This window comes from Astatotilapia calliptera, chromosome 20 (genome assembly GCF_900246225.1).
Source record: "Astatotilapia calliptera chromosome 20, fAstCal1.2, whole genome shotgun sequence".
NCBI classification, from domain to species: Eukaryota; Metazoa; Chordata; class Actinopteri; order Cichliformes; family Cichlidae; genus Astatotilapia; species Astatotilapia calliptera.
Window position 1 is genome coordinate 675,035 of NC_039321.1, and position 10,305 is coordinate 685,339.

The following is a 10,305-nucleotide window of genomic DNA, read 5'->3' on the forward strand; positions in this document are numbered from 1 at the left end:
TGTTTCAGAAACAACTCTAAAGCAGGCCGAGAACCACAGACGATCAAGGAGGCCAAATGCATGCCTTGCAGTGTGGAGAACATGGTGGCCAGACCAATCTTCGTACAGATTCAGGTGTACGAGAGCATAGGCACGCATGGGTATTGCAGCTGTCCGTTCGATCTGGCGGTCGGATGCACCTGTGTTGCGAAGGAATGACGGCCGGACGCCAGGCTGTGCTGAATGTGCCGTAACAACCTGCTTTTAGTTGCTGGCTGTGCCTATATTGAATGTATTTATTTGTAACTAGGAAATACTGTTTATCAGGTTATATATGAGTGTGCATGTAAAATGCGACCAAGTCATCGTTTTTTAAACTTACCTATATGTCAATGACATGTTTGTTTACATGAGATAAAACTTCATGAATTTTGTGGCAGTGTTGCTCGTTTCAAAGCAACCTGAATCCTTTTTTCTAGAAAAATTCAGTGTACTGATCTGTTCAATGTGCATCTGAATATCACATTTTATTCTTTACATGCATCATGTAATATGCAGTAACTTGATAATATCATAGTCATTTCAGAATATTTCTGGTCAGTACCAATGTGAAAATGTTTGTTTTGTATTATCAAAATGCTGGATTTTTATGTACCTCACTGAGCTTCAGTAAAACTATTAAAGCCTCGTATTCATCAAAGGATTTGTAGTGCACTAAATGTGTTTTACTTGCTGATGCCTGGTTTTACATATAAGCACAGTGCTAATAGACAGATAAAGCAATGAAAGTGTATATATAGCGTTATATAATAATATTGCTTAGCAGAACCTAGTTAAATGTAAAAATAAATGTTGTTGTAGCACTGAACCCTGTGGAACTTGTAACAGTCACAATGGTGTGGTGTCTCTGTAATAATAACATAAGTCAAGGGGTTATGAGGTCATTAGTGTGCGCCACTGCCCTCTCTGTGATTTATGGGAGCGACGTGCTTGCACGCGAATACATGGAGAGAGACGGACTTATATGTTTCCCCCCCAGAAACCTTTTGGTTGTGCAATAGTTTTTTTAAAATCTTTTTTTGCTAGCTGGCAGCTGTCTGCTCCCACAGGCCAGGATCCATCCTTCAACCCCTCATCTTCCGGTTCCGGTACGATGGCGCCTGTAGCTGTGTCCAAATTCATGGGCTGCATCGGCCCTGTCACTACCTGATCCGTACCGGAAACCCGATCCGTACCCCGCATGCGCCAAAGGTGTCTACTTCCAGTCGAAGCGTTTTACGATAGTTACGGGTCAGAGTACCTGTTGAGATGTTAAGAATAATAAGTATCTCTTAAAATGTTTCCGATAATGAAACATTTAATATAATGTAGACAAAAACGAAAAATAAAAAGATAGTGACAGATCAGGACTCTCGATCCTTACTGCGCATCTGCAAAGTCTGACCGTACAAATCGGGTCTACCCGATCCGTACTGCGCATGTGCAGATGTTTTCTTCTTCTTCTGTTCGTTTAATGGCAGTTTACTCCCCAGTGTACGAGGATACCGCCACCTGCTGACTGAGCGAATAAAGCCTATTATAAACTGAATTAGCGTCATTACAAACGTGTGTTAAATCTGATTTAGCGATAGTCGAGTGTGTTTATGCTTGTCTGTGAGGAGAGGATTGTTGGAATAGTGATGATGATGTGCGCTATCACTGTCAATTGTCAGTAAACACTTAATCTGGCTGATGAATCTACACGTGAGATATTACAAAGTCTGTATTATTAACTCTGTAATTAGGCGCCATTCTTCTTATTTTACGGCGCTGTTGTTCAGTCGGGGGACGCTCTCTGTTGAGGAGAAAAGCATGAATTTGTTTGTATACGGCGGTGTCCATTGCTTAAATGTCCCGGTAGTCGAAAAGGAGGCAGAGCTGTTGAGAAATGCTAGGAGCTAACTGGGCGCTAACCGTGTCATTCAAATATATTGAATGTCGCAATGTTGGCAAAGAGAGGAAGTGACGTAAGATTTGCGCATGCGGGGTACCGATCGGGTTTCCGGTACGGATCGGGTAGCGACAGGCCCACACAGACCGCGTAAACTCTCGACCGTCTCACACGTCTGTTTAATCAGTTTTCTGTTTGATGTTTATTCAGCTGTGTGAAAACCAAGGAGGAACCCACCCGATGGATTAATAATGTTTTATCTAATCTAATCTAATAACTTTAATCTCAGCCAAACCGATTTACTCACGAACAAACAAAACACTGAAAAAAGCCCAACAGTAACATTTTAGGTTGTCTAAGTGACTTATATATTACGTTTAACCCGAGCAGCGAAAGACCGCGGTGATCTGAAAATGATGTGCCGGAGTTGTGGCGTTCTCAGCGGCTCCAGTGACCCTCGAGCTCTCGGCTCGCTATCGAGCTGGTGGGTAACAGACGTCTCCAAAAACGTCGATATGGTGGATATGGCGGGCCACGAAGGACACACCCGACCCATCCTTCAAATTCGGGGAAAAGGAGGACGCGTTTGTCGGCTGCATTCAGAGGAGTCTTTGAATTTGGACAGCCTGCGTCACTGTGACGTAATCGGCCTACAAATGCGTCCTCAGGAGGTTGCAGCCCATGAATTTGGACAGCTTGTGTCTGGCTTTGCCGCTGCCGGCCGTAGTTTCTGTGCTGTTTTTCTCGGCCTTTCTTCTTTCGCTTTTTGTCACTAATGTGTTGGCTGCCCTTGTCTGTGATCGCCTGATGCTGTCATCCATCCGATCCTTTATGTTAAGTCAAGATGCCTCATCCTCCTGCGGTATTTTCCATCCTCCGCTGCCGACACCAGTGTCTGGATCTTCGTTAGGTGTCATCTGTGGAGCCTTTCTGGGTCCACGCAAATCACGGAGGAGGAGAGGAAGAGCAGGTGTCCAGGTAAAACTCAGACTGTTCTGGAAGCGGGGACTAGCTGTGCCTGGATCTATGAGGCGGCGCTACCTCAGGAGTGTTCATCCAGACTCTCCGGTTGTTTGGCCTTCCATCCCCGCGGTGAGTGGAATTTATGAGCGTCGCGGATCAAACTCTCTGTTTCTTCGTCCCCTAAATCGGGCCGCTTCTGTCAATGAGATGTCTTCTACTTCGCTGAGAGTGGCGCTTTTCAACGCTCGATCAATGACTAATAAAACGTTCCTGCTGAACGATTTTATTCTTTCCAAAAAAACTGGACTTCTTATTTCTAACTGAAACCTGGCAGCGCGATTGTCACGGTCGGACGGCCCTTTCCGGACGACCCTGCTTGTGTTTATGTTTTCTGTATGTGTGTTTGCTTCTCCCTCCCTGGCCCTCGGGGTTGTTTACGGAAGTGTGCGCCGTGGGAGAGGCGTGTCCTGGCGACTGTCGTCATTGGGAGTCCCTCTTCGCTGTTGCCGGCCCACCTGCAGCTGATTACCTGACCAGTGGTTGGTAATCATTCCTCCAGGCTAGAAAGGGGTATTTAACCTGGACTCGCGGCGACAGTCGACGTGGGATTATTACTCCGAACTGGTATAGTCTGTGCGAGCAGTGTGAGTGTGTTATTCGGCTAGCGTGTGGCTAACGCTGGATTTTCCTTCTTCCTCCAGGAGGGGCGAGCGGAGAAGCGAGTTGGGGAGCACACACACTAAGGGAGTTACTACACGGAACGCACTGGGAGCAAGGGACGAGCACGATTGGAAAATTGCACTTTTGAATGGATTGTTGGACTTGTCTGTTTCACTGTAAATAAACGCACTGTGTTTCTGTGAGCAAGAACCGCGCCTGGGTCCCTCTTTTCCGTGACAGAATAATCCCACCACCATGGACCCAGCGGATTCTGCTTCACGCCAGCTGTCTATCCAAGCGGAGGTTTTGGAGCGACACGAGGAAATGCTGAAGCACGTTTCAAAGGAACAAACCGCGCTTCTGCAAGCCATGACAGAGCTTAAAGGTATGTTGATTTCCTCACCTAATACGGCTCCAACGCAGCCCGCCCCTTCGCTGGAAGCCGCGGCAGCCTGTCCGCTTCCTCCTTCACCTCCACCGCGGCAGCGAGAGTACTCACTCCCCGCACCTGAAAAATTTGACGGCGAGTTGGGGAGGAGCCGGGGTTTTTTGACGCAATGCTCTCTTGTGTTTAGACAGCAACCTTGTGCCTTTGCCTCTGATTCTGCTAAAATCGCTTATTTGGTGCAACTTATGACTGGCCGGGCGCTTCAATGGGCTCAGGCAGTTTTAAATACCCAGCCCTCTGTGTCATATGACGTCTTTCTCAGCAAGTTTCGCTGTGTGTTTGATAAAGGCGCTAGCTCGGATGCTGCAGGTCATCGCATGTTTTCTCTGAAGCAAGGTAGGAGGAGTGTTGCTGACTTTTCCGTGGAGTTCTGGATCCTGGCGAAGGAGTCGGGCTGGGAGGAGAAAGCACTGCGTGGAGCCTTCCTCAACAGCCTTAATGAGAATATTAAGCGTGAGTTAGCAACCAAGGAACTGCCTAAAGCTTTGTCTGCTCTAATCAATATGTGTATTGACTTAGACGACCACATGCGGGAGTTCGGCAGAAGAGCCGGGGATGGTCGGCGGCCTGCTGGGGGCACGGGTACATCTAGGGACCTTCCTACTCTGATGTGGAGAAGTGAGGAGGAGGAGCAACACGGGGATGAAGAGCAACCCATGCAGCTCGGCGGAGCCAAGCTTTCCTCCTCTAGACTGGGGCGCAAACAACGGACTGGTGAGTGCTTTCTTTGTGGAAAAAGAGGACATTTTGTTGACTCCTGCCCAGACCGAGTAAAAGAGTCGGCCCGTCAGTAATTGTGGGGATACTGGCGGGCGCCACAACAAAAGTGTTCCCTTACCTCAGCTGCCCTGCTAAATTAATGTCTCACTCCCTCACTCACTCCTGCTGCGCACTCATTGACTCTGGTTCTGAACAAAATTTCCTAGACGAAGAGTTAGCCAACATCTTAGGCCTGCCCCTACTTCCCCTTCCAGAGGTCCTGAAGGTCTCAGCCTTAAATGGCGGCCATCTAGCCTCCGTCACACATCGCACTCAGGAGGTTACACTCATTATTTCGGGAAATCACTCTGAGAAGATCAGTTTGTTGGTATTCAAAGCCCCCCACACCCCACTGGTACTGGGATTTCCTTGGCTCCAACATCACAACCCCCAAATCGACTGGGCCAAAGGGTGTGTAACTGGCTGGAGCACGCGGTGTCACGGAGGAGCAGGGAGGACTCGGCGCAGACTGAAATCTCAGAAAAACAGGTTTATTTACACACTCCAGGTGCACTATATACAGGTGAAGGAGAAGTGGGCCAGGGTTCCCAGGGGTGCAGAGCGGGGTCGGGAAAAGCGTCCAGAGTCTCCAAACCAAACACGAGAAATCTGCATACAGAGAACAAGGGTTAGCACGGAACTTTCACGGACAGAGCTCAAAACTGGCTGAGGCTAAAGTAGCACTGACGAGCGTTATTCAATAGTCCAGCGGCGAGGTGCTCTCAGTCACTGCCTTAAGTAGCGGGAGCAAACAAGGTGAGGAGCCACAGGTGATTGCCTACAGGTGGTGGAGGCCGGGAGCTCACAATGAGCTCCGCCCAGGCAGCGAGCAGAGAGAGAGGAGAGAGAGAAAAGACAAAACATAACATGTAGCCACACAGGGCCAGCCGAGCAGGCACGGGGACCATGACAGTACCCCCCCCCTCAACGGGAGCCTCCCGGCGACCCACCAGGCTTACCCGGATACCGACGATGGAAGTCCCGGATCAACTCCTTGGCCAGGACAGCCGACCGGGGCACCCAGGATCGTTCCTCCGGCCCGTAGCCCTCCCAATCCACCAGGTACTGGAAACCCCGTCCCCGGCGCCGAGAGTCCATAATACGAGTGATGGCGTACACCTCCTGACCATCCACAAGCTGGGCGGGCGGAGGGGCCCTAAGAGGGGGGCACAGCGGGCTGGAGAGCACGGGCTTGACCTGAGAGACGTGGAAGACGTTGTGTATGCGCATATTGCGCATATTGCGCATATTGCGCGGCAGCTTCAGGCGAACAGACACCGGGTTGACAACAGAGTCAATTTCAAAAGGCCCAAGGAAGGTGGGTGCCAGTTTCTTAGACTCAGCGCGAATAGGCACAAAGCGAGTGGACAGCCATACCTTCTGACCCGCGGCGTATGCAGGGGCAGAGGTCCGACGGCGATCAGCGAGGGCCTTGTTTCGCTCCTTAGTTCGGAGCAGGGCCGCTCTGGTAGTACGCCAGGCCCGACGGCACCTTCGGAGATGGTGTTGCAGAGAGGGGACCGCATGCTCGCCTTCAAGAGCAGGAAACAGCGGCGGTTGGTACCCCAGAGAAGCCTCGAACGGCGACATTCCCGTGGCGGACGACGTGAGGCTGTTATGAGCGTACTCAATCCACGGTAACTGGTCGCTCCAGGTGCCTTGATTGTGGGAGACAACACAGCGAAGGGCAGCTTCCAGCTCCTGGTTGGCACGCTCCGTCTGTCCGTTGGTCTGAGGGTGAAAACCAGATGAAAGACTAACCTTTGCGCCCAGGGTCGTGCAGAACTCTTTCCAAACCCGCGAGGTGAACTGAGGGCCTCTGTCGGACACGATGTCGTCAGGGATGCCGTGCAGCCTAAACACATGTGCCGTGAGCAGTTGAGCAGTCTCCAGTGCGGTCGGGAGCTTTATGAGGGCAACAAAATGTGCAGCCTTAGAAAAACGGTCCACAATGGTTAGTATTACTGTGTTACCTGAAGAGGACGGCAGCCCCGTGACGAAGTCCAGGGCGATGTGGGACCAGGGCCGGCCAGGAGTGGGGAGAGGCTGGAGCAACCCGGACGGCGGTTGGTTGGGACGCTTGTTTTGAGCGCACGTGGGACAGGCGGTCACATAGTCTCTAGTGTCTTTTATCAGGGAGGGCCACCAGAAGTAACGTTGCAAGAAGGAGATCGTGCGATGAAGTCCAGGGTGGCAGGAAAAGCGGGCGGTGTGACCCCACTGGAGAACACGTGACCTGACGGACGTGGGAACATAAAGCCGCCCTGGTGGGCCCGTCCCTGGGTCGGGTTCGGTGACTTGCGCCTCGAGGATTTGGGATTCAATCGCCCAAGTGACTGCTCCGAACACGCAGGAGGAGGGGAGGATGGGCTCAGGGTCAGGGTCTTTCTCCGTAACGGTGAACAGCCGGGAAAGGGCGTCAGGTTTTACGTTTCGTGACCCGGGCCTGTAGGTGAGAGAAAAGTCAAACCGTGAGAAAAACAGAGCCCACCTGGCCTGCCGGGAGTTGAGACGCTTCGCTGACCGGATGTACTCCAGGTTTTTGTGGTCTGTCCATACAATAAAGGGATGCTCAGCGCCCTCTAGCCAGTGCCTCCATTCCTCTAGTGAGAGTTTCACAGCCAGCAGCTCTCGGTCCCCGATGTCGTAATTCCGCTCCGCTGGTGTGAGGCGGCGAGAGAAGAAGGCACACGGGTGGAGTTTACCTTTAAAGCGCTGAGACAGGACTGCCCCAACCCCCGTCTCCGACGCATCCACCTCCACCACGAACTGTTGGTTGAGGTCAGGCTGTTGAAGGATAGGAGCGGTGGCAAACCTTTCCTTTAGGCAGGCGAACGCCTCCTGGGCTGGCGGGTCCCACTGAAACGACACCTTCGGGGAAGTAAGTCTTGTGAGAGGCAATGCGATCTTACTATAATCTTTAATGAAGCGCCTGTAGAAATTGGCAAAGCCCAAAAAACGCTGGAGCTGCAGGCGATTTGGGGGCTTGGGCCAGTCTAGGACTGTTTGGACCTTTGCCGGGTCAGGCTTCAGATTACCTTGAGCGATGATGTACCCCAAGAACGCCACTGAGTCTACGTGGAAGTCACATTTCTCCGCCTTTACAAAGAGTCTGTTCTCCAACAGGCGCTGGAGAATCTGTCTCACATGGACTTCGTGCTCCTTCACAGTCTTTGAAAAAACAAGAATGTCATCAAGGTAGACAAAAGCACAGCAGTTAATAAAATCCCTGAGGACATCATTGACTAGCGCTTGGAAAACAGCAGGGGCGTTCGTCAGACCGAAGGGCATTACCAAATACTCAAAATGACCAAGATGTGTATTGAATGCCGTCTTCCACTCGTCTCCCTTTCGAATCCTCACTAGGTGGTAAGCGTTTCTCAGATCGAGTTTGGTGAACACTGTAGCCCCTTGAAGTAGTTCAAAGGCAGAGGAGAGAAGGGGCAGCGGGTATTTGTTTTTGATCGTGATTCTGTGGAGGCCACGATAGTCTATACACGGCCGGAGGGTTTTGTCTTTCTTGCTGACAAAAAAAAACCCCGCACCCACAGGAGAAGAAGAGGACCGCATAATGCCCGCGGCCAGCGAGTCGGTGATGTATTTCTCCATTGTCTCTCTCTCAGGTTGGGTGAGACTATACAAGCGGCCAGAGGGAAGCGGCGCCCCCGGGAGGAGGTCAATGGCACAGTCGTAGGGCCTGTGGGGGGGGAGCATTTTTGCTTTGTCCTTGCTGAATACTGCTGCCAGGTCGTGATAGACAAAGGGAACAGCGGAGAAAACGCACTCCTCTGTGGGCTCAACTGTGGTTAGCCGAGTGACCGGGGGGGTGGCAGTTTTAAGACAGTTCATGTGGCATTCCACACTCCACCCCGTAACACGCTCTTTCTTCCAGTCTATCTGGGGGTTATGTTGCACCAACCAGGGGTAACCTAACACAAGTGGTGCAAACGGTGTCTTGAACACGAAGAAGCTAATCCTTTCAGTATGGTTACCGGAGAGTGTGAGAGACAAGGGTTCAGTAATATGAGTGATGTCTGGCAAACGTTGGCCTGATAAGGCAGACACACGGAGCGGATTAGGCAAAGCTGTGGTAGCAACGTTCAGCTTTGTGGCTAGTGAGATATCAATGAAGCTCTGCTCAGCACCAGAGTCTATTAATGCAGAAAGAGGGTGAATCGCTGTCTGTATCATGAGCTTTGCGGGCAATGTTAAACGTGGATGGGAGTGTTTACCAGACAGGTCGCCCACCAGTACCCTCTCCATTACTGGTGGGCGCGCTCTTTTGCCAGAGCCGGGCAGGTGGAGATAAAGTGACCCTTACGGCCGCAATACAGGCACTCACCAGCGGAGAACCGACGCTGACGTTCCGCGGGTGAAAGGCGGGAGTGTCCTATCTGCATCAGCTGCTCTCCTTCCTCGCCCCCGCTGTACTCACGGGCTCCTCGTGACTCGGGGGAAGGGTCTCTTGTTGCCCGCGGCTCCCGCGGTGCGTGCCTCCGCACGCTCCGGCGCGCACGCAGCCGATCATCCACCTGAATACACAGCGACATAACAGCCTCCAGAGATTGAGGGAGCTCACGCATCATTAATTCGTCCTTTAGGTCGTCGTTGATGTTATTTAGTAACGTGGTCCTTAATGCCTCCTGCCCCCACTTTGTTTGCGCTGCCAGGGTCCAAAAATCAACAGAATAATCAGCCATGCTGCGCTTACCTTGTTTAAGGTTGAGTAACCGGGGGGCTCGCCTCGGGGGGGCTCGCCTCTAGTGGTGTTCGTTGGGCGACGGCCAGAGCCAAGGCGGCCACCTCTCCACTGAGCCGGACTAACATCTGCTCGTGCCGGTGTAGTAGCTCCTCCAAGGTAATCGGGGCCGGGGCCGAGGAAGCAGAGTCCGCTGAGTCCATGGTTGGCTGGACTATTCTGTCACGGAGGAGCAGGGAGTACTCGGCGCAGACTGAAATCTCAGAAAAACAGGTTTATTTACACACTCCAGGTGCACTATATACAGGTGAAGGAGAAGGGGGCCAGGGTTCCCAGGGGTGCAGAGCGGGGTCGGGAAAAGCGTCCAGAGTCTCCAAACCAAACACGAGAAATCTGCATACAGAGAACAAGGGGTAGCACGGAACTTTCACGGACAGAGCTCAAAACTGGCTGAGGCTAAAGTAGCACTGACGAGCGTTATTCAATAGTCCAGCGGCGAGGTGCTCTCAGTCACTGCCTTAAGTAGCGGGAGCAAACAAGGTGAGGAGCCACAGGTGATTGCCTACAGGTGGTGGAGGCCGGGAGCTCACAATGAGCTCCGCCCAGGCAGCGAGCAGAGAGAGAGGAGAGAGAGAAAAGACAAAACATAACATGTAGCCACACAGGGCCAGCCGAGCAGGCACGGGGACCATGACACGCGGTGTCATGAACAATGTTTACTTGCCGCTGTCCCGGACAATCCTGGGACCGCCTCTGCGAAAAGCTCCTCACCCCCCGACCTTTCCTTGGTGCCCGCCGACTACCACGACCTCGGCCAGGTATTCAGCAAAAATAAGGCGTTGTCTTTGCCTCCACATCGGCCTTACG

The 10,305-nt window shown here is 52.0% G+C and overlaps 2 long non-coding RNA genes across 2 annotated transcripts; both read right to left on the bottom strand.

Annotated features, from left to right (window-relative positions):
- Window positions 1-5,214: 5,214 nt before the first annotated feature.
- LOC113013842 (uncharacterized) lies at window positions 5,215-5,596 on the bottom strand. Its single transcript, XR_003270871.1, has 2 exons — window positions 5,428-5,596; window positions 5,215-5,348 (listed from the first exon to the last, which is right to left on the bottom strand). It is a non-coding gene; the product is annotated as an uncharacterized LOC113013842 (long non-coding RNA).
- A 4,101-nt stretch (window positions 5,597-9,697) lies between these two features.
- On the bottom strand, window positions 9,698-10,079 carry LOC113013841 (uncharacterized). Its single transcript, XR_003270870.1, has 2 exons — window positions 9,911-10,079; window positions 9,698-9,831 (listed from the first exon to the last, which is right to left on the bottom strand). It is a non-coding gene; the product is annotated as an uncharacterized LOC113013841 (long non-coding RNA).
- Window positions 10,080-10,305: the final 226 nt, after the last annotated feature.